Source organism: Salvelinus namaycush, chromosome 32, assembly GCF_016432855.1.
Source record: "Salvelinus namaycush isolate Seneca chromosome 32, SaNama_1.0, whole genome shotgun sequence".
NCBI lineage: Eukaryota > Metazoa > Chordata > Actinopteri > Salmoniformes > Salmonidae > Salvelinus > Salvelinus namaycush.
Genome location: NC_052338.1, coordinates 25,595,290 through 25,616,408, shown reverse-complemented (window position 1 = coordinate 25,616,408; position 21,119 = coordinate 25,595,290).

Here is a 21,119-nt window from a genome sequence, read left to right as displayed (position 1 = left end):
CCTACACTATACAGATGTGTCTGAGCCCTACAGTATACAGATGTGACTGAGCCCTACAGTATACAGATGTGTCTGAGCCCTACAATATACAGATGTGTCTGATTCCTACAGTATACAGATGTGACTGAGCCCTACAGTATACAGATGTGTCTGAGCCCTACACTATACAGACTTGTCTGAGCCCTACAATATACAGATGTGACTGAGCCCTACACTATACAGATGTGACTGAGCCCTACAGTATACAGATGTGTCTGAGCCCTACAGTATACAGATGTGACTGAGCCCTACACTATACAGATGTGACTGAGCCCTACACTATACAGACTTGTCTGAGCCCTACAGTATACAGATGTGACTGAGCCCTACACTATACAGATGTGTCTGAGCCCTACACTATACAGATGTGACTGAGCCCTACAGTATACAGATGTGTCTGAGCCCTACAATATACAGATGTGACTGAGCCCTACAGTATACAGATGTGTCTGAGCCCTACAATATACAGATGTGACTGAGCCCTACAGTATACAGATGTGACTGAGCCCTACAGTATACAGATGTGTCTGAGCCCTAAAATATACAGATGTGACTGAGCCCTACAGTATACAGATGTGTCTGAGCCCTACAATATACAGATGTGACTGAGCCCTACAGTATACAGATGTGACTGAGCCCTACAGTATACAGATGTGTCTGAGCCCTGCACTATACAGATGTGTCTGAGCCCTACACTATACAGATGTGACTGAGCCCTACAGTATACAGATGTGACTGAGCCCTACAGTATACAGATGTGACTGAGCCCTACACTATACAGATGTGTCTGAGCCCTACAGTATACAGATGTGACTGAGCCCTACAGTATACAGATGTGACTGAGCCCTACAATATACAGATGTGACTGAGCCCTACACTATACAGATGTGTCTGAGCCCTACAGTATACAGATGTGTCTGAGCCCTACACTATACAGATGTGTCTGAGCCCTACACTATACAGATGTGTCTGAGCCCTACAGTATACAGATGTGTCTGAGCCCTGCACTATACAGATGTGTCTGAGCCCTACACTATACAGATGTGACTGAGCCCTACAGTATACAGATGTGACTGAGCCCTACAGTATACAGAAGTGACTGAGCCCTACACTATACAGATGTGTCTGAGCCCTACAGTATACAGATGTGACTGAGCCCCACAGTATACAGATGTGACTGAGCCCTACAATATACAGATGTGACTGAGCCTACACTATACAGATGTGTCTGAGCCCTACAGTATACAGATGTGTCTGAGCCCTACACTATACAGATGTGTCTGAGCCCTACCTATACAGATGTGTCTGAGCCCTACAGTATACAGATGTGACTGAGCCCTACAGTATACAGATGTGTCTGAGCCCTACAATATACAGATGTGTCTGATTCCTACAGTATACAGATGTGACTGAGCCCTACAGTATACAGATGTGTCTGAGCCCTACACTATACAGACTTGTCTGAGCCCTACATATACAGATGTGACTGAGCCCTACACTATACAGATGTGACTGAGCCCTACAGTATACAGATGTGTCTGAGCCCTACAGTATACAGATGTGACTGAGCCCTACACTATACAGATGTGACTGAGCCCTACACTATACAGACTTGTCTGAGCCCTACAGTATACAGATGTGACTGAGCCCTACACTATACAGATGTGTCTGAGCCCTACAATATACAGATGTGTCTGAGCCCTACAGTATACAGATGTGACTGAGCCCTACAGTATACAGATGTGTCTGAGCCCTACAATATACAGATGTGTCTGAGCCCTACAGTATACAGATGTGACTGAGCCCTACAATATACAGATGTGACTGAGCCCTACAGTATACAGATGTGACTGAGCCCTACAGTATACAGATGTGACTGAGCCCTACAGTATACAGATGTGTCTGAGCCCTACACTATACAGATGTGTCTGAGCCCTACACTATACAGATGTGTCTGAGCCCTACACTGATCCCTACAGTATCAGTGTGTCCTGAGCCTGTGTCTGAGCCCTACACTATACAGACTTGTCTGAGCCCTACAGTATACAGATGTGACTGAGCTCTACACTATACAGACTTGTCTGAGCCCTACAGTATACAGATGTGACTGAGCCTTACAGTATACAGATGTGATGGAGCCCTACACTATACAGACTTGTCTGAGCCCTACAGTATACAGATGTGACTGAGCCCTACACTATACAGTCTTGTCTGAGCCCTACAGTATACAGATGTGTCTGAGCCCTACAGTATACAGATGTGGACTGAGCCCTACACTATACAGACTTGTCTGAGCCCTACAGTATACAGATGTGACTGAGCCCTACAGTATACAGATGTGACTGAGCGCTACACTATACAGATGTGACTGAGCCCTACACTATACAGACTTGTCTGAGCCCTACAGTATACAGATGTGACTGAGCCCTACACTATACAGACTTGTCTGAGCCCTACAGTATACAGATGTGACTGAGCCCTACAGTATACAGATGTGACTGAGCGCTACACTATACAGATGTGACTGAGCCCTACACTATACAGACTTGTCTGAGCCCTACAGTATACAGATGTGACTGAGCCCTACACTATACAGACTTGTCTGAGCCCTACAGTATACAGATGTGACTGAGCCCTACAGTATACAGACCTGCCTGAGCCCTACAGTATACAGACTTGTCTGAGCCCTACACTATACAGATGTGACTGAGCCCTACACTATACAGATGTGACTGAGCCCTACACTATACAGATGTGACTGAGCCCTACACTATACAGATGTGACTGAGCCCTACACTATACAGATGTGACTGAGCCCTACAATATACAGATGTGACTGAGCCCTACATTATACAGACCTGCCTGAGCCCTACACTATACAGATGTGACTGAGCCCTACAGTATACAGATGTGACTGAGCCCTACACTATACAGATGTGACTGAGCCCTACACTATACAGATGTGACTGAGCCCTACACTATACAGATGTGACTGAGCCCTACACTATACAGATGTGACTGAGCCCTACAATATACAGATGTGACTGAGCCCTACATTATACAGACCTGCCTGAGCCCTACACTATACAGATGTGACTGAGCCCTACAGTATACAGATGTGACTGAGCCCTACACTATACAGATGTGACTGAGCCCTACAATATACAGATGTGACTGAGCCCTACAGTATACAGACCTGCCTGAGCCCTACACTATACAGATGTGACTGAGCCCTACAGTATACAGATGTGACTGAGCCCTACAATATACAGATGTGACTGAGCCCTACAATATACAGATGTGACTGAGCCCTACAATATACAGATGTGACTGATCCCTACAATATACAGATGTGACTGAGCCCTACAGTATACAGATGTGACTGAGCCCTACAATATACAGATGTGACTGAGCCCTACAATATACAGATGTGACTGAGCCCTACAATATACAGATGTGACTGAGCCCTACACTATACAGATGTGACTGAGCCCTACAATATACAGATGTGACTGAGCCCTACAGTATACAGATGTGACTGAGCCCTACAATATACAGATGTGACTGAGCCCTACAGTATACAGACTTGTCTGAGCCCTACAGTATACAGATGTGTCTGAGCCCTACAATATACAGATGTGACTGAGCCCTACAGTATACAGATGTGTCTGAGCCCTACAATATACAGATGTGTCTGAGCCCTACAATATACAGATGTGACTGAGCCCTACAGTATACAGACTTGTCTGAGCCCTACAGTATACAGATGTGTCTGAGCCCTACAATATACAGATGTGACTGAGCCCTACAGTATACAGATGTGTCTGAGCCCTACAATATACAGATGTGACAGATCCCTACAGTATACAGATGTGACTGAGCCCTACAGTATACAGATGTGACTGAGCCCTACAATATACAGATGTGTCTGAGCCCTACAGTATACAGATGTGACTGAGCCCTACACTATACAGACTTGTCTGAGCCCTACACTATACAGATGTGACTGAGCCCTACACTATACAGATGTGACTGAGCCCTACACTATACAGATGTGACTGAGCCCTACACTATACAGATGTGACTGAGCCCTACACTATACAGATGTGACTGAGCCCTACACTATACAGATGTGACTGAGCCCTACACTATACAGATGTGACTGAGCCCTACACTATACAGATGTGACTGAGCCCTACAATATACAGATGTGACTGAGCCCTACATTATACAGACCAGCCTGAACCCTACACTATACAGATGTGACTGAGCCCTACAGTATACAGATGTGACTAAGCCCTACAATATACAGATGTGACTGAGCCCTACACTATACAGATGTGACTGAGCCCTACAATATACAGATGTGACTGAGCCCTACAGTATACAGACCTGCCTGAGCCCTACACTATACAGATGTGACTGAGCCCTACAGTATACAGATGTGTCTGAGCCCTACACTATACAGATGTGTCTGAGCCCTACACTATACAGATGTGTCTGAGCCCTACAGTATACAGATGTGTCTGAGCCCTACACTATACAGATGTGACTGAGCCCTACACTATACAGATGTGTCTGAGCCCTACAGTATACAGATGTGTCTGAGCCCTACACTATACAGATGTGACTGAGCCCTACACTATACAGATGTGTCTGAGCCCTACAGTATACAGATGTGTCTGAGCCCTACACTATACAGATGTGACTGAGCCCTACAATATACAGATGTGACTGAGCCCTACAATATACAGATGTGTCTGAGCCCTACAGTATACAGATGTGACTGAGCCCTACAATATACAGATGTGTCTGAGCCCTACAATATACAGATGTGTCTGAGCCCTACAGTATACAGATGTGACTGAGCCCTACACTATACAGACTTGTCTGAGCCCTACAGTATACAGATGTGACTGAGCCCTACACTATACAGACTTGTCTGAGCCCTACAGTATACAGATGTGACTGAGCCCTACAGTATACAGATGTGACTGAGCCCTACACTATACAGACTTGTCTGAGCCCTACAGTATACAGATGTGACTGAGCCCTACACTATACAGACTTGTCTGAGCCCTACACTATACAGACTTGTCTGAGCCCTACAGTATACAGATGTGACTGAGCCCTACAGTATACAGATGTGACTGAGCCCTACACTATACAGACTTGTCTGAGCCCTACAGTATACAGATGTGACTGAGCCCTACAATATACAGATGTGACTGAGCCCTACAGTATACAGATGTGACTGAGCCCTACAGTATACAGATGTGTCTGAGCCCTACAGTATACAGACTTGTCTGAGCCCTACACTATACAGACTTGTCTGAGCCCTACAGTATACAGATGTGACTGAGCCCTACACTATACAGACTTGTCTGAGCCCTACAGTATACAGATGTGACTGAGCCTTACAGTATACAGATGTGACGGAGCCCTACACTATACAGACTTGTCTGAGCCCTACAGTATACAGATGTGACTGAGCCCTACACTATACAGTCTTGTCTGAGCCCTACAGTATACAGATGTGTCTGAGCCCTACAGTATACAGATGTGACTGAGCCCTACACTATACAGACTTGTCTGAGCCCTACAGTATACAGATGTGACTGAGCCCTACAGTATACAGATGTGACTGAGCGCTACACTATACAGATGTGACTGAGCCCTACACTATACAGACTTGTCTGAGCCCTACAGTATACAGATGTGACTGAGCCCTACACTATACAGACTTGTCTGAGCCCTACAGTATACAGATGTGACTGAGCCCTACAGTATACAGATGTGACTGAGCGCTACACTATACAGATGTGACTGAGCCCTACACTATACAGACTTGTCTGAGCCCTACAGTATACAGAGGTGACTGAGCCCTACCCTATACAGACTTGTCTGAGCCCTACAGTATACAGATGTGACTGAGCCCTACAGTATACAGACCTGCCTGAGCCCTACAGTATACAGACTTGTCTGAGCCCTACACTATACAGATGTGACTGAGCCCTACACTATACAGATGTGACTGAGCCCTACACTATACAGATGTGACTGAGCCCTACACTATACAGATGTGACTGAGCCCTACACTATACAGATGTGACTGAGCCCTACAATATACAGATGTGACTGAGCCCTACATTATACAGACCTGCCTGAGCCCTACACTATACAGATGTGACTGAGCCCTACAGTATACAGATGTGACTGAGCCCTACACTATACAGATGTGACTGAGCCCTACACTATACAGATGTGACTGAGCCCTACACTATACAGATGTGACTGAGCCCTACACTATACAGATGTGACTGAGCCCTACACTATACAGATGTGACTGAGCCCTACAATATACAGATGTGACTGAGCCCTACAATATACAGATGTGACTGAGCCCTACACTATACAGACTTGTCTGAGCCCTACAGTATACAGATGTGACTGAGCCCTACAATATACAGATGTGACTGAGCCCTACAGTATACAGATGTGACTGAGCCCTACAGTATACAGATGTGTCTGAGCCCTACAGTATACAGACTTGTCTGAGCCCTACACTATACAGACTTGTCTGAGCCCTACAGTATACAGATGTGACTGAGCCCTACAATATACAGATGTGACTGAGCCCTACAGTATACAGATGTGACTGAGCCCTACAGTATACAGATGTGTCTGAGCCCTACAGTATACAGACTTGTCTGAGCCCTACACTATACAGACTTGTCTGAGCCCTACAGTATACAGATGTGACTGAGCCCTACACTATACAGACTTGTCTGAGCCCTACAGTATACAGATGTGACTGAGCCCTACACTATACAGACTTGTCTGAGCCCTACAGTATACAGATGTGTCTGAGCCCTACAGTATACAGATGTGACTGAGCCCTACACTATACAGACTTGTCTGAGCCCTACAGTATACAGATGTGACTGAGCCCTACAGTATACAGATGTGACTGAGCGCTACACTATACAGATGTGACTGAGCCCTACACTATACAGACTTGTCTGAGCCCTACAGTATACAGATGTGACTGAGCCCTACACTATACAGACTTGTCTGAGCCCTACAGTATACAGATGTGACTGAGCCCTACAGTATACAGATGTGACTGAGCGCTACACTATACAGATGTGACTGAGCCCTACACTATACAGACTTGTCTGAGCCCTACAGTATACAGATGTGACTGAGCCCTACACTATACAGACTTGTCTGAGCCCTACAGTATACAGATGTGACTGAGCCCTACAGTATACAGACCTGCCTGAGCCCTACAGTATACAGACTTGTCTGAGCCCTACACTATACAGATGTGACTGAGCCCTACACTATACAGATGTGACTGAGCCCTACACTATACAGATGTGACTGAGCCCTACACTATACAGATGTGACTGAGCCCTACACTATACAGATGTGACTGAGCCCTACAATATACAGATGTGACTGAGCCCTACATTATACAGACCTGCCTGAGCCCTACACTATACAGATGTGACTGAGCCCTACAGTATACAGATGTGACTGAGCCCTACACTATACAGATGTGACTGAGCCCTACACTATACAGATGTGACTGAGCCCTACACTATACAGATGTGACTGAGCCCTACACTATACAGATGTGACTGAGCCCTACAATATACAGATGTGACTGAGCCCTACATTATACAGACCTGCCTGAGCCCTACACTATACAGATGTGACTGAGCCCTACAGTATACAGATGTGACTGAGCCCTACACTATACAGATGTGACTGAGCCCTACAATATACAGATGTGACTGAGCCCTACAGTATACAGACCTGCCTGAGCCCTACACTATACAGATGTGACTGAGCCCTACAGTATACAGATGTGACTGAGCCCTACAATATACAGATGTGACTGAGCCCTACAATATACAGATGTGACTGAGCCCTACAATATACAGATGTGACTGATCCCTACAATATACAGATGTGACTGAGCCCTACAGTATACAGATGTGACTGAGCCCTACAATATACAGATGTGACTGAGCCCTACAATATACAGATGTGACTGAGCCCTACAATATACAGATGTGACTGAGCCCTACACTATACAGATGTGACTGAGCCCTACAATATACAGATGTGACTGAGCCCTACAGTATACAGATGTGACTGAGCCCTACAATATACAGATGTGACTGAGCCCTACAGTATACAGACTTGTCTGAGCCCTACAGTATACAGATGTGTCTGAGCCCTACAATATACAGATGTGACTGAGCCCTACAGTATACAGATGTGTCTGAGCCCTACAATATACAGATGTGTCTGAGCCCTACAATATACAGATGTGACTGAGCCCTACAGTATACAGACTTGTCTGAGCCCTACAGTATACAGATGTGTCTGAGCCCTACAATATACAGATGTGACTGAGCCCTACAGTATACAGATGTGTCTGAGCCCTACAATATACAGATGTGACAGATCCCTACAGTATACAGATGTGACTGAGCCCTACAGTATACAGATGTGACTGAGCCCTACACTATACAGATGTGTCTGAGCCCTACAGTATACAGATGTGACTGAGCCCTACACTATACAGACTTGTCTGAGCCCTACACTATACAGATGTGTCTGAGCCCTACACTATACAGATGTGACTGAGCCCTACACTATACAGATGTGACTGAGCCCTACAGTATACAGATGTGTCTGAGCCCTACAATATACAGATGTGACTGAGCCCTACAGTATACAGATGTGACTGAGCCCTACAGTATACAGATGTGACTGAGCCCTACAGTATACAGATGTGACTGAGCCCTACAGTATACAGATGTGACTGAGCCCTACAGTATACAGATGTGACTGAGCCCTACAGTATACAGATGTGACTGAGCCCTACACTATACAGATGTGTCTGAGCCCTACAGTATACAGATGTGACTGAGCCCTACAGTATACAGATGTGACTGAGCCCTACAGTATACAGATGTGACTGAGCCCTACAATATACAGATGTGTCTGAGCCCTACAGTATACAGACTTAGAAAAATAACAAATCCAAAGCTCTCCTATTTCTATTCTTTTCTTTTTTTTCAGGGCCAGATGTGTTTCTACTTCTCTCCTCGTTCCCCCTATGCAGGCCTCTGTTATTCATTTTCCACAGACATCTAAAAGCCCAAAAAAGGCCTCCCCTCCCCTATCACCTCTACCTCGACACCCTCTCCCCCACCCTCAGAGCGATCACTTCCACCCCTCCTGGACTGTATCAGCCTGCTGCATGTCAGCCTCTGGAAAAAACAGAGCAGAGTAAAGAAATGGAGAGGAATTGAATCCCGTGGCCTGGATGTAAGAGGAGAAGATCCTGGTTGTGACTCCTCTCCTCCCCTCATCCCCCATCCTCTCCCCATGGTCTCTACCCCTGTGGTCAGAGTCCAGGCTGGAGGCTGAGGACTGAACTACTTGGGCGGTGTTAGAGGGGTTTATAGGGGTTTATAGGAGCCTATCCCTGGCCTGGGGGGAAAACCCATTGCAGAGGAAAGTGATGGAGACGGAGGGGGTGGAGAAATGGCTCCTGTTTCATGGGTGAATTAATTTCACTGACGAAACGAAGGGAGTGGAAGACTTTGGTATCTCTTACCCCTCTAGTCTACAATCTCTCTTCCACCCTTCTTCAGTTCTCCCTCCCTCCCTCTCCTGCCCTTCCATACTCCTCTCTTCTCCTCTCCCACCCTTCCATATCCCTCCCTCTCCTCTCCCACCCTTCCATATTCCTCTCCTCTCCCACCCTTCCATATCCCTCCCTCTCCTCTCCCACCCTTCCATACTCCTCTCCTCTCCCACCCTTTCATATCCCTCCCTCTCCTCTCCCACCCTTCCATACTCCTCTCCTCTCCCACCCTTCCATATCCCTCCCTCTCCTCTCCCACCCTTACATACTCCTCTCCTCTCCCACCCTTTCATATCCCTCCCTCTCCTCTCCCACCCTTCCATACTCCTCTCCTCTCCCACCCTTCCATATCCCTCCCTCTCCTCTCCCACCCTTCCATACTCCTCTCCTCTCCCACCCTTTCATATCCCTCCCTCTCCTCTCCCACCCTTCCATACTCTTCTCCTCTCCCACCCTTCCATACCCCTCTCTCTCCTCTCCTCTCCCACCCTTCCATACTCCTCCTTCTCCTACGGCCTATAACACTCCTCCTATTTCCACCTCATCCTTCTTTCTCTTGCACTTTCTCTCCTTTCCCCACCTCTCAGAAAATATGATTAAAGCTCAACGCCATTGGAAGAGAGGTTTCCTGGTTGAAATCTTGACCCTATTGGCTTCTTCTGAAATCTCATATATCTCCAACATATCAAAGATAAGGAAGTACAGAACATCTAATATTACGTGTGACATGTACATACTGTATTACATTTAGTAGGTGGGAAAACGTAACATACATTGAAAGAGAGGAGGAGAGCGTTCCCTAAAAGTGGTTTGGATTAATAAAGCTGTAACAACACTTTCAAAATACAGATAGACTCACTTTTTTAAAGCAGACATATTTGTCACTAGAGTCATACAGTGTTGCCATGCCCCCCAGGGTAGACTAGATGATCCAAAGACCCAGTTCTGTTCTGGACCCGGCACACCTGTAAATTACACATCTTGAGCGAGAGTGTGGCTGACCTGCTATTTATGGGCACGTGAGACATAATTGCATGCTGAGAGAACCCCACCATTTTGGTGGTAATAAACATGTACATTGGAAGGTTGGTTGAGGAGAAGTCTATTTCTGTCTTCTCCTTTACGAGTTCAAAGCAGCGAGGCATGGGGGGCCATTTTTACAGTCTTTAGTATGACTCGACTAGGGATTGAACCCCCAACCTTTTAATCTCAGGGCGGACACTATAGCCACAAGGCCACTTATTTGTCTGTAAACAGGAAACTCTGCTTGGCAGGCAGGTAGGCAGGCATGGGCAAGCAGAGCAGTGATATATTCAGGCTGTAAAGACTAACCACCAGAGAGGTCTAGTCAGTTCAGTAGAGCTGGGTTCATTAGCACACATAAACACCTCTGCTGTGCAGACAATAGCATTGGAGCTATATAATCAGAATTAACATTCTAGTAAATGTAATTCTATGATTGAATCATCATATATACTGGCTTAAAGTCAATCATTCAGAATACTTACTCTCGAAAGAAAACATACCTTGAAAGACATGTTACAGTATTACATAGCATATAATAACATACAGATTAACATAATATATGCATAACGAGTAGGAAAGAGTACTGAATACAATAGCCTATATAAATACACCTATGATTACTATGTCGGAGTCTAAAAGCTGTGTAAATACAGCAGGCCTACACTGCCTATTCGAGGTCTATTCGAGGTGATTATACTGTACATGTACACAACGCTCCTCCACTACCTCACATAACCCCACCGTCCTCTCACCCTCTCCAAAGACTACACTGAAAAAAATCTAGCCACGTTGTCTCGCTTACTCTCACTCTCCTCCGTGTCTCTCTCTCTCTTTTCTGCCTCCTCATTCTCTCGCTCCCTGTTTCCCTCAGAGTTTGTCTTCTTCGTTTCCCACTCCCTTGCTGTGTAGTCCAGCCCTTCTGTGTAGTCCAGTCTTCTGTGTAGTCCAGTCTTCTGTGTAGTCCAGTCTTCTGTGTAGTCCAGCCCTTCTGTGTAGTCCAGTCTTCTGTGTAGTCCAGCCCTTCTGTGTAGTCCAGTCTCCTGTGTAGTCCAGCCCTTCTGTGTAGTCCAGTATTTTGTGTAGTCCAGCACTTGCTGTATAGTCCAGCCCTTCTGTGTAGTCCAGTCCTTGCTGTGTAGTCCAGACCTTCTGTGTAGTCCAGCCCTTCTGTGTAGTCCAGCCCTTCTGTGTAGTCCATCCCTTGCTGTGTAGTCCAGCCCTTCTGTGTAGTCTAGCCATTCTGTGTAGTCCAGACCTTCTGTGTAGTCCAGCTCTTCTGTGTAGTCCAGCCCTTCTGTGTAGTCCATCCCTTGCTGTGTAGTCCAACTCTTCTGTGTAGTCCAGCCCTTGCTGCGTAGTCCAGCCCTTTTGTGTAGCCCAGCCCTTCTGTGTAGTCCAGCCCTTCTGTGTAGTCCATCCCTTGCTGTGTAGTCCAGCTCTTCTGTGTAGTCCAGCCCTTCTGTGTAGTCCATCCCTTGCTGTGTAGTCCAGCCATTCTGTGTATTCCATACCTTGCTGTGTAGTCCAGCCCTTCTGTGTAGTCCATCCCTTGCTGCAGAGGGAGGCGTATGATGTGGTTGTTGCAGGGATGAAGGGAGGGTCAGTGTAACTGAGTTGTTTCCTGTGTGCAGTACAACTTAAATGCCATCTTGGAAACCACAGTGCTCCGGCTGCATGAAGGTCACTGACAGGACCTACGGTCAAACTGCCCTACTGGAGTGACACAACTTTGATAAAGAAATTAAAGTCACACACATCTCTCTTTTGCTGTGTGTACTAGCCCAGTGTTTCCCAGCCCTGGTCCTCCAGTACCCACAACAGCCCAGCCCTGGTCGTCCAGTACCCCCAACAGCCCTGGTCCTCCAGTACCCCCAACAGCCCAGCCCTGGTCGTCCAGTACCCCCAACAGCCCAGCCCTGGTCCTCCAGTACCCCCAACAGCCCAACTCCAGTCCTCCAGTACCCCCAACAGCCCAACTCCAGTCCTCCAGTACCCCCAACAGCCCAACTCCAGTCCTCCAGTACCCCCAACAGCCCAGCCCAGCCCTGGTCCTCCAGTACCCCCAACAGCCCTGGTCCTCCAGTACCCCCAACAGCCCTGGTCCCCCAGTACCCCCAACAGCCCTGGTCCTCCAGTACCCCCAACAGCCCTGGTCCCCCAGTACCCCCAACAGCCCTGGTCCTCCAGTACCCTCAACAGCCCTGGTCCCCCAGTACCCCCAACAGCCCTGGTCCTCCAGTACCCCCAACAGCCCTGGTCCCCCAGTACCCCCAACAGCCCTGGTCCTCCAGTACCCCCAACAGCCCAGCCCTGGTCCTCCAGTACTCCCAACAGCCCAGCCCTGGTCCTCCAGCACCCCCAACAGCCCAGCTCTGGTCCTCCAGTACCCCCAACAGCCCAGCCCTGGTCCTCCAGTACCCCCAACAGCCCAGCCTTGGTCCTCCAGTACCCCCAACAGCCCAGCCCTGGTCCTCCAGTACCCCCAACAGTAGCTGTAGCCCTTGACAAACACACCTGATTCAGCTCATTGAGGGCTTGATGATTAGATGACAAGTTGAATCAGGGTGCTTGTCCAGAGTTACAGTAAAAAGGTGTACTGTTCGGGATACTCGAGGACCAGGGTTGGAAAACATTTTACTAGACTATAGTCACAGGTCCTTCGACTCCTTGCTTCACTGTCATATGAGACTTCTACAAGGTAAAATGGCACCTTCACCTGTTCCCATGTCGAGTCTTCACATTCTCTCTAAAGAGACATTTAAATAGTTGATATACTCATACTCTGTAAGATGTACATGCACACCATCCCTGACTGGGCCACCAACAAAAACAGAAACCATGCAGCAAATGCATCCCAAAATAGTACAAATAGCGTTTTTGTGTGGTGATTTAACCTTTATATGACTAGGATCTCACATTGAGATCAGAAGACCTCTTTCACGCGAGCTCTGACACATATAACAATGCACCTACTATATGTTGTGAACAAATCTAAATTGGGAAATGCATACAGCATGTATGTGAAATGATTGTGCATGTACAGTATGGCCAATCTTTTCCACTGCCTTCCATTATGGCTGGTTTTTCTTCGTACAATATGGTTGCTGTTTTGTTCAAACTTGTCTACATACTCTGGCCTGTGCAGTCAGAAACATAGCAACGGCCTGAAGGCTTCTGCAGGTCACATAATATATTTAAGTACCTGCTTGGATAAAATATCCAATATTTTATTTTTACCAAATAGCTCAAATGTTTAGAGGTGACCTATTTTATGGCATTTCCTTTAAGTCACAATAAAACTATACTTTTACTATCCTAATCTTTAGTGTTTGAGAACCATTAGAGTTGCTCTCTAGCTCACCTGTATTCTGCTCTTTTGTTTAATCATATGTTGCACTTTCTCTGTGCAAATAAATAGATTCAGCTTATGAAACATGGTGCATTTTTGTGTGATTTGCTCACCTAAGAGCGCTGAGATATTGCCTGTCAACATCAGTAAGCCTGAGGGGACAGCTTCATCCTTTCTTTCTTTCCATTCTTAAATGAATCTGCTCTGCGTAACTATCTATTGCAGCATGCTCTTCAATATGTTGTGCTAATGACCCCTGAAAAGGGAAAGTTCAAGGAATTCTTAAGCAACTATGAAGAAACATATGAAAGCGGGGCCGTGCACAGACCTTTTGGGAGGCAGGTACTCAAAAAAAGGGCACCCCAAAAATATTTTTACGTAAACGTGGTCACAGACTCGTTGGGCAATTCTGACTTTTATTAGACTTTATTTAGTTCCATAGAAGCAATAGATGGCCATATCTTAATGGCTAATTCAATTACACGTATTGAACAATAATTTAACAACGACTTCAATGTTTTTACCCAAAACAAAAGGGTACTTTAGGGAATAAAAGGGCAATGAGGCATGTGCTCTGCAGAGGTCAGCGGTTGAGCCCTATCTGTGCATGTGCTCTGCAGAGGTCAGCGGTTGAGCCCTATCTGTGCATGTGCTCTGCAGAGGTCAGCGGTTGAGCCCTATCTGTGCATGTGCTCTGCAGAGGCCAGCGGTTGAGCCCTATCTGTGCATGTGCCTGCATGAAAGCAACTCAGAGAAAACTTTCAGCAAGTATTTTTTAATTTATGTCAAATATACAATAATACTTGTAAATCTTTTCTAGGGTCATGAAAACATGGTGGAATGGAACCTAACCTAAAGCATGCTTAAACATGGGTATGGTTGTACGCAAGTGCAGCCATTTTGGAAAAACATACTCAGCAGTGAAAAACAACAGAAGCTTAGCAACAGAATCTTAGCAACAGAAGCTTAGTAAGTACAGTACAATATCTAGACTGATATCTGTCCGAAAGAATGCTACAACTAAGGTTGCAGACACCTAAACAGTACGCACACTGCTTATGACTAAAAACCTATCTGGAGGGAAGAGTGTTAACGTTTCACCTCAAGCCTTTGGCACCAGTCTGAGAAACGTGAAGCATTCTCAAATCCACCACTTATTCGTGAGCCGTCCCAAACGATTTCATCAGATAAAAAAAAAGAGATGGGAAAAAGTGAACAGTTTCTTTAAACAGAGAGGATAAGAGGTAGAAAATGACAGAAAAATGAAAGAAAATCACCAAACAGTGACTCAGAAGAGTGAGAAACAAAGACATTTGACATTACTCTGTCAACAAAGGGCTTTGTGCTAGACTATTATAGTACTTGCGCAGCACTTCCATTTGAAGTTCTTCCTCAAATGATAAGTTGGCTTTGCCCGTTGTGTAACTAAAACAAAACCTTAAGACCTATAGCTACAACCTTAGGAATAAACAGTAGCTGTGTGTATTTGTATTTGTGTGTGTTGACTGTGTTGTTTAATTAGTCCCTTCTCCTATCCAGAGCTGTGATTCCAGCCAGGCAGAGCAGCAAGGTGAAAGGTTTTGTGTCAGGAGGCAGATAGGGCAAGGCAGGACCAGGTATTCAGAGCCAGGTAGGCAGAGCCAGGTAGGCAGGACCAGGTAGACAGAGCCAGGTAGACAGAGCCAGGTAGGCAGAGCCAGTAGGCAGGACCAGGTAGGCAGAGCCAGGCAGGCAGGCATGCAGGGCCAGGTAGGCAGGGCCATGCAGGGAGAGCCAGGTAGGCAGAGCCAGGTAGGCAGAGCCAGGCAAGCAGGCAGGACCAGGTAGGCAGATCCAGGTAAACAGGACCATGTAGGCAGAGCCAGGCAGGCAGGCAGAGCCAGGCAGGGAGAGCCAGGTAGAAGATCCAGGTAGGCATGACCAGGTAGGCAGAGCCAGGTAGGCAGAGCCAGGCAGGCAGAGCCAGGCAGGCAGGCAGGCAGGGCCAGGTAGGCAGAGCCAAGTAGGCAGAGCCAGGTAGGTAGAGCCAGGTAGGTCGAGCCAGGTAGACAGAGCCAGGTAGGAAGAGCCAGGTAGATAGAGCCAGGGCCAGGCAGGCAGGGCCAGGTAGGCAGAGCCAGGGCCAGGCAGGCAGGCAGCGCTGTGAACTCCAGTCCTCTGAGAGTGACTGGTCTCTGTATCTCAGACTCTATGAGTGAGAGAGCAGCCTCCTCTTCTGGTTAAAAAAAACAATAAACAAGAGAAAGAAGAAAACACAGCAGAATGATCTCCATTCTTTGAGCAAGTTGTATTTTGTTATATATTTACTGTGTGTGGAGGGGAATGACAGAAGTCCAATTGATCTCAGTCAAATTTCAGTCAAGTAAGTGTCCATCCAAATCTATTTTCGATAAACACAACAGAAGAACCAATATCATGTTGATGAGTAATCAAAGTAAGTCGAACCCTAATTTACTTATCGTTTGTATCCTGTGTTTCTGTCTACTTTCTGAAACCACTCTCCACATTGAAGTTTAGATTGTCATGGTGATGATGGAGATGGACTTTTGAAGACGCGTCAGCAGCATATTATGTTCCACTCGGTGGCGCTACATGACCGCTAACACCATTCCCTGGAACAGGCTCTGGTACTGTTAAAAATGGAAAGGAGTATGGCAAGAGAAAGCTGACCCGTCTTTATCTAACGTCTCAGAAAGCTGCCCAGTCAACTGACGGGAGTTAGCAGATAATTCAAGGATTTTGAATGTTTGGTATCAACACAAATCGTTTGCCTTGTTCTCTCCATATCCTGTGACATAGCAATACAGCCCTATCTAACTTCACCTCAGAATGCCCTTAGTGTTGTATTAGTCAGTGTGGCTACAGTAAGGCAAGTACTATCAACATCCTAGTGTATAACCTATAAATGACCTTTTGACCTTTGACCTGAAGAATCTGGATGATCCTGTTGGCTATTCTACGATCCCGCTGTGAAGTCCAGTTGGCTGATGTCTTTATATATCCTCCAGAAACGGACCCAAACACACAAAACACATCTGTGTGTGTGTTTGTATACAGTGCATTCGGAAAGTATTCAGACCCCTTGACTTTTTCAACATTTTGTTACGTTACAGCCGTATTCTAAAATTGATTAAATAAAATGTTTTCCTCATCAATCAACACACAATACTCCATAATGACGAAGCAAAAACTGTTTTTTTTTAATTATTATTGTATTAAAAATAAAAAACAGAATCGAACTTTGTGGAACGCCACGTGATATGTATTTTCTATAAGTTATGTTCACCAAGGGTGACAAAAACCTCTAGACTGGTTAAATAGACCCTAAACCTATTTAGAACTGGACTGGAGAGGTCAATCTACCTCTCCAGTCTGTCCAGAAGGACATCATGGTCAACAGTGTCGAATGCAGCACTTAAATCTAAGAGTACAAGGACAGAGAGCTGTTTGGCATCTGTGTTGGCTCTAAGATCATTTATCACCTTAACGAAGGGTATCTCTGTGCTGTGGTGGGAATCTAGATTAGTTTTCTTCAGAAGGGGTTTTACCATAGCAGTTTTTAGTGCAGTGGGGAAAGTGCCTGTGAACAGAGAGTGATGAACAATAGCTTGCACTTCTTCAGATATGCAATTAAAAACTGTTTTGAAGAAGGTGGTCAACCAAGGAACATAAATCCATAGTGCCTTTGCGTGGTAGGCTAGGGCACACAATCATCAAACTTGTCATCAGGTCTTGCTTGACTAATACCCAGCCTAATGTTGGTTATCTTATCTCTGAAATATGCCGCAAACTCATCAGATTCAGATGTGAAGGAAATTTCACATAGGTTTGTGCTGGTAGGATTTATCAGGCCATCAATGGTCGTGAAGAGCACTCTCGAATTATTTGGATTAATAGTGATCAAGTTAGAAAAATGAGCCCGTCTGGCATTTCTAATCGCCGCACTATACAGTGCATTCGGAAAGTATTCAGTCCCCCCACAAAATAAAAAACATCAATACCTTATTTACATAAGTATTCAGACCCTTTGCTATGAGGCTCGAAATTGAGCTCAGGTGCATCCTGTTTCCTTTGATCATCCTTGAGATGTTTCTACAACTTGATTGGAGTCCACCTGTGCTAAATTCAATTGATTTGACATGATTTGGAAAGGCACACACCTGTCTATATAAGGTCCAACAGTTGATAGTGCATGTCAGAGCAAAAAACAAGCCATGAGGACAAAGGAATTGTCCTAGAGCTCCGAGACAAGATTGTGTCGAGGCACAGATCTGGTGAAGGGTACCAAAAAATGTCTGCAGCATTGAAGGTCCCCAAGAACACGGTGGCCTCCATCATTCTTAAATGGAAGAAGTTTGGAACCACCAAGACTCTTCTTAGAGCTGGCTGCCCGGCCAAATTGAGCAATTGGGGGAGAAGGGCTTTGGTCAGGGAGTTGGCCAAGAACCATATGGTCACTCTGACATAGCTCCAGAGTTCCTCTGTGGAGATGGGAGAACCTTCCAGAAGGACAACCATCTATCTCTGCAGCACTCCACCAATTAGGCCTTTATGGTAGAGTGACCAGACGGAAGCCATTCTTCAGTAAAAGACACATGACAGCCCGCTTGGAGTTTGCCTAAAGGCACCTAAAGAGCTCTCAGACCATGATGAAACAATTTTGTCTGGTCTGTTGAAACAAAGACTCGATTGATGAGTATATATATTTTTTAATACATTTTTAATTAATGCTGTAAAGTAACAACATGTGGAAAAAGTCAAGGGGTCTGAATACTTTCCGAATGCACTGTATATACTGCAGAGATGGACCCAGTAGCAGTGCGTGGGTAAAATCACTGGGGAAGCAAAGCCAAATAAAAAAAACATATTATAACTTGTTATAAAGTGCGTTGTTTGCTTTATAACCTGTTAGTTCATAAGCCTTGAGACCGTGATATATAGGCCCAACGCCGAGACAATAAGAAGACACAGTGGCAGAATATATTGAACCACACCTTTGTTTAATCTCAAAACCGGAGAGCAACCTCTGTCCAGCATTTAACAAACAGTTACATTTCCTACAGCAGGGTCAAGCAAGTTAAACAACTATTGATTTAAAACCACGGAGAGTTACCGCAAGTCACAAAGAAACGAGGAGCTGCCTCCATTATTCCAGTACCATTTCAAATTCAACATTTCAACATCATCTAATCACCTCTGCTTAGTCTAATACAGTGACAACTAAAATATACAAAAAACGATTTAGTCCAATCAACATAAGCTATATAAATATGATGTGGCTGTCCATGGTATTGATTTGTGTGTGTGTGTGTGTGTGTGTGTGTGTGTGTGTGTGTGTGTGTGTGTGTGTGTGTGTGTGTGTGTGTGTGTGTGTGTGTGTGTGTGTGTGTGTGTGTGTGTGTGTGTGTGTGTGTGTGTGTGTGTGTGTGTGTGTGTATTTGCATGTGTGCGTGCAAGTAGAAAAAACATATTGACTCACCCTACTTGTAGAGAAACACCGATGACATCCTCCTCTTTCATGTTGCCTAAACAATCTATGACTGTCAAACAGTACACACTTTTAACTTTTGTTGTCCTAGGCTACCTGGCTAAAATGTTTGCTCGCTAGCCTGACTTCCTTTCATGGGCAACGATGCGCCAGGCCAGCTAGTTAACATTAGTTAACATTAGCCTACTAGGCCGTCATTCTAAATAAGAATTTGTTCTTAACTGACTTGCCTAGTTAAATTAAGGTTAAATAAAATAAAGTAAAAATCTAGCAACATGTTGAACTTCCATCCTCCAGGCCAGGGGCACAATGTATGAATTTATGATTGGATTTAGCTCTACACTGATTGGCATTGATTTGATTTTTTTTTTATCAAGGCCAACAATGTCATACTATTTTTGACCAGACAACATCAGATAGATGGCTTACACATACAGAGACAGAGGGGCGCTGTTTCACTCGCTCGGATGCATTCTCCGGTGAGATTCATTCAGCCTCTTGCGAATTTAAGGAAATGTATGAAACACAGAGAGACAAAATATTAAATTATTATTTGTTTCTTGGTAAATGTTTTCCTTCCCTTGGGATCCATGAATACACGCACTGGAAGGACCCAAACACACAATGCACATCAGGGGCATCCCAGGCAGCTCAGCTGGACACTGGCTTGGGTCAATACATGTCCTAAATCTCTATGAGATACAACTTAGCCTTGTCCAATACTGTACAAGCTGTAGCCCTATCGCTCGTTATCAAGCCATATAAGAGTTCGGCACACGACATACAGCTTCTGTGCTAGTTTGTGTAACAACCGTCTTCGGCTTACTTGCACATTCAAGGAATTTGTTGAAGTGAGCTTTAACAGAGGGCACGTTAGATATTCATGAGGCAATACAAGCAGTGGTTGGTAGAGGGAAAATAGCTCCCTTGTTTGACGTTTGTAACACGTGATCAAACTCTCTAGACTCAATAGGAGATTATACGACCCACTGATAAAGTGTCACTCTGGCTTTATTCAAAGAGGCCTATGAGCCAGAACTGCTTGTAAGCGATAGCTTAATAAAACAGAGGAGAGAAAAGAAGAACGAAATGTCAGGAGGAGTTTGCCTCGCTTAAAACTCCACACTGCAGAACTGTGTGTGTGTGTGTCTGTGTATGTTTTCACTCATTAGATGGTTCTCCAATCGAACGTGCTCCCGCATATAAATACTTAGGCATTTGTATTGATATGGATTTGACGTTTAAAAAACATATAGATTAGTTGCTTTAGAAGCTACGTTTTAAAGTTGCCTTTTTTTACAGAAACAGATGGTGTCTTTCTCTAAGCAGTAGGAAGCAGATTATTCAGTCAATCTTTTTATCTGTTCTTGATTATGGTGATATGATTTATCAAAGTGCAGCTGCTACTCCTGTTAAACCTTTAGATGCCATCTCCCATAATGTTCTTCGTTTTGTTACAGGTGACAGATTTGATACTCATCACTGTATCCTGTATCAAAAGGTTGGCTGGACTTCACTAAAGATCCGTAGATCTCTACATTACT